We start from the raw sequence: 4,777 nt of genomic DNA, 5'->3' as shown, positions 1-4,777 counted from the left end.
TCATGTTTCTGTTTGTTGAATTACCCAAAATTTAACATGACCGTTTTATTGCCTTGTTTTAAAATTGAGGTCAGTTACTCATGAGATTTCATGATCCAATCTGAAAGCAACTATTTATTGGCCGCAAAATTTCAAATATGGCCATAGTACTTAACAATTATGCACAACCATCAACAAAATATTAGTACCCAAGAAATCACCACGTAAGCCGCACACTAACATGATCACAAAGGGGTGAATAGAAAAAGACTTTGATTGTAAAATCAATTTAGATTACATACTTGGTGGTTAAACCATTATCTAATTATAGAAGATCTGTATGCTAGCAATTGCATAGCTAGGGATCTGGCCATGTTTTTAATATATACCCAATCTCCATGTTTCAAATATAAACCCATAAAAATTTCCCTTGGGCAGAAACTTGGTAGATGGGTTCTCAAGCTGAACATTTTTTTAAACTATAACTCAAATGGTTTTGATTTAAGACCTATAATTTTCCAGGTCATTACTTCATAATGTATTGGTATAGTGCATGAAATTTGGGTACAATATGTTGAAGAAAGGCAAGAGAGAAGCCTAGAGGAATTGCAGGGAGAGCAACTACTATAGGATGATAGGGTTTAGAAGGGATGGAATCAGAAAAGGTTAAAGCAATTTAATAGGTACAAATTGGTGAAAGGGGTTATTGGAGATGGTGGAAGGGAATGTTTTTGGGATGCAGAATAACTGACAAAGGGAGTGAGAATAGAATAAATTGTTCTAATTAATTATCATGGAAAAAGGACTAGGGGCCTGATCCAAAGCAAATGGAAGATAATGGAGTCTTTCCATTGATTTCAGTGAGATCTGGCTTCAGATAATCTATTCCTATGCATAACAATTCTTTGCTTCTTCAGGGCTGAATCACGACCCCGCTTGCAAAGCTCTGCAAGGGAGCGAGCGGGGAGAAGGAAGACTCTTACTCTTTTCCGTGGGCGATTTATGCTACAGGTAGCAGTGCAGGAAGGGAAGTGGGCAGCGCAGAGCTGCTCTGTGTAGGTGGGTGGGAAAGTATGGAGATGTTCTTACTGGCAAAGCTACACTGGGTATAGACCTCGGTATGGTTTCCTCCTTTCCTGGAGCAGCATGGAGAGTGGGAGGAACACTGCTCTCTCCTTAGCGGGCTGCTCCAGTGGCAGTACAATAGGATGTTGCCCCTGGCTCAGGACAGATCCGATAGTCATGATTTAGCCCATCCTGTGGGTATTTAGATTTATAAATTGTCTGTGCACAATTCAGCACCTAGCTTTTTTGTAGCACTGTGCCAGATAGCTATCTGTACATGTCCTAGGTAAGAAATAGAATTGGAGTGCACCAAAATATTCCCAGTCTTGGGCTCTATGCACCATCCAAAGTAATGTGTGAACACTGAAACATATCCATTGAAAGGATGTGGTGGTAGTTAGTGTTTTAATGTAATATTCAGATATGGGAATTAAAGATAAACAGAAGGTAATAATGAAAGGGAACACAATCTTCATTTTCTTTCAATCCTACCCTGGCCTCCTTCAATACATTTTTGTACATGTATAATTTCTCTTTCAACCAGCACATTATTTCATTCATTTTAACCAATTCACTCTGTTTGCACATTAAAAATTCTATGAATTCTCAAGCACTGACTACAGAACAGAAAGCCCTTAAGACTTCACAGATAATTTTTAACTAAATCATGCCTACAATATACATGGGCTTTTTAATCTAGAACTGTTGTATTCAATTTCACTTCTATTTTTGATACCATAGTAACTCAATAACTACATGTTAAAAAATCCTATGTAATTGTAAATTCAATAGATTTGAGGATTTGCTTCAGGATGAAGTTAAATTCCTCCCAAATATAATGAAGGTATCCATGGAATGGAAGCACCCACAAAGAGATCTGACAGAATTCTCTGTTTTGAAACAGCCCAGGAGGATATTTGCATTTAAAAAGTCCCAATTCAGATGCATTGCTGACCAGCTCTTTGGAAAGATTTGTGGCTGCAAAAAATGATCAACCCATTGAGTTCAACCTCCAAAATAGATAGAGCTCCTCAAATAGTGGGTGCATCAGCTGATAATGCATATAGGGCTTAATGATACAACCCAGCTGTCTTCAACCAAATTTCTTGAGTAAGTAAGGATTGCATCTTGAATTTAACCAAAAGGGCAAAATTGTCTTGAAGAAGAAATGAGTAATAGTAATATACTGTCATCCAAAGAAGGACCTTTATGGGATTTTTAAGTGAAATTGAGTTGTACCTCTAGAAAATGGAATCTTCAGAGAGAGAGAACATGAGGGTGCTGGATAAATATGCACTAACATGAGTTTGGGGTGGTCACATTACCCACAAACGCTGACGCAACAAGTCAATTATGCAGATCATTGCAAATAAGTGCTGATAAACTGACTGATAAGCATGAGTGCTATGTGGAGACCTATCAGAAATGAATTAGCAGTCTCAGGCTAGTTCTTAGTGAACTGATGCCCCTGCCATAAAGTCAGCCCTTTAATGGGTAGGAGCTGGTGATCTCACTGATAGTCTCAGCTAAGAAGGCAATAATGGACGAAACATGGAGAATGAAGGACTTTGAGGCCACCTAGAGGCAGTCCTGACAGACCACAGTTGATAATATTGTTGGGCAGCACAGCAATATTGTTGTATTATCATTGCCTGTGTCCAAACATAACTCCTTCTTCCAGCATTAGCAAGCTGACAAATTTCAGAAATAAAACTTGTGTATATAATATTAAGCTCTTGTGTCAATGCTCATTGTTTCATATAGAGTCTATTTAAAGGCTCTATCTTTGGGTAGGTAAATATATAGATTAATTCATACATCTTAAAGCCAGAAGGCCATTACATCTTCAAGTCTGGCCTCCTGTATAACACAGGCCAGGGAATTTCACCCAATTACTCCTGTACTGAGCCCATTTACTTGTGTTTGACTATGGCATAACTTCCAGAATGGCATACAGTCTTGATGTGAAGATTTCAAAAGCTGGGGAATCCTTCACTGCTTTTGGTAGTTTGTTCCAATAGCTAATCACGCTCACTTATAAATTTGCATTTAGCACTAATTTGAAGTTGTCTGGCTTTAAATTCCAGGCACTGGTTCTTGTTATGCCTTTCTCAGCTAGGTTAAAAGAGACTTTTAATACCTGGTATTTTCTCCCTGTGGATATAATTACACACCATAGAATGCAGTCAGAATGGGTGGGTCGGGGTCTCATGGGTAGCCAGAATCACAAAATCATAAGACTGGAAGGGTCCTTGTGAGGTCATCTAGTCCAGTCCCCTGCACTCATGGCAGGACTGAGTATTATCTAGACCATCCCTGACAGGTATTTGTCTAACCTGTTCTTTAAAATGTCCAATGACGGAGATTCTTCAACTTCCCTAGGCAATTTATTCCAGTGCTCAACTACTCTGACAGGAAGCTTTTCCTAATGTCCAACCTAAACCTTCCTTGTTGCAATTTAAGCCCATTGCTTCTTCTCTTATCCTCAGAGGTTGAAGAAAACAATTTTTCTCCCTCTTCCTTGTAACAACATTTTATGTTAAAATTATCATGTCCACCCTTGGTCTTCTCTTTTCCAGACTAAATAAACCCATTTTTTTTCAATCTTCTCTCATAGGACATGTTTTCTAGACCTTTAATCTTTTTGTTACTCTTTTCTGGACTTTCTCCAATTTGTCCACATCTTTCCTGAAATGTGGCGCCCAGAACTGGCCATAATACTCCAGTTGAGGCCTAATCAGTACGGAGTAGAGCGGAAGGATTACTTCTTGTGTCTTGCTTAAAACACTCCTGCTAATACATCCCAGAGTGATGTCACCTCTCAAACTTCTTTTGTATAAGCTAAACAGTTTGAGCTCCTTAAGGTTCCTGTTTGTGGGTGGGTGGATGGATGGATAGATGGTGCAAGACCTAACAGAGTTAGTGGTAGCAATTTCTGGTATGATATAATTAGTAAAATTATGGCTCCTGTGCATTAGTATCTGTTTTTTATTGTTCAGTTTTGTAAACTGAGTGTATATAGATTTTATGAGAGAGGATTTGCGCTTTATGAAAGATGGATTATGCACCACTTTATTGTGTACATTGAACTCCTTTGTTTGGCTTTTGATGTGCTGATGATCTTTTGGAAATGCATGTTTTTAATGTAATGCATAGCGTTTGATTAATGTCAGCCTTGTGCATTATTGGATGCAATTTAATAAAATGTAATTAATGGTGTTGTAATGAAATGGATATTTTGCCATTTCATATACAGTCACTTTAGAATATTGAGGATTTGGATTCAGTTAATATATTTTATATGCTCTAAGAAATGACTCAGGAAATGGAACCGAAACACTCAACTATGAACATAGTCTGTAAAAACAACCCAGTGAATGTCCATATTTCTTTGCCTTCAATCACTTTCATGCCAAATTGGCTCACTTTACCAGTGAAAAGATGATTTTTCTAACTTCTCATTCTGCTAACTCAGCCTGGGATCTGAAAGTCAAGCTGGATCTTTCTGTTTCTTGCATCATAAAGACTGCAGCCAGAAGGTTAGCTGACAATTTTGGTGATGATGCCTGAAGGAGAATAGTCTCGAGCTTGCTGTTCCATACCTGTATTGACTGGCAGCTGTACAAACTTGGTTATGTCAGTAAGTCAGGCAGATACAGTTCAAGACATGGAGTAGACATGCTGAGTGAGAAGATGTTGATTTGGTACAGCTCCTGTTCTGTCTATTTTAATC

The sequence above is a fragment of the Mauremys reevesii genome, linkage group 10 (assembly GCF_016161935.1).
Source record: "Mauremys reevesii isolate NIE-2019 linkage group 10, ASM1616193v1, whole genome shotgun sequence".
NCBI lineage: Eukaryota > Metazoa > Chordata > Testudines > Geoemydidae > Mauremys > Mauremys reevesii.
This window is presented reverse-complemented; position numbering follows the sequence as displayed.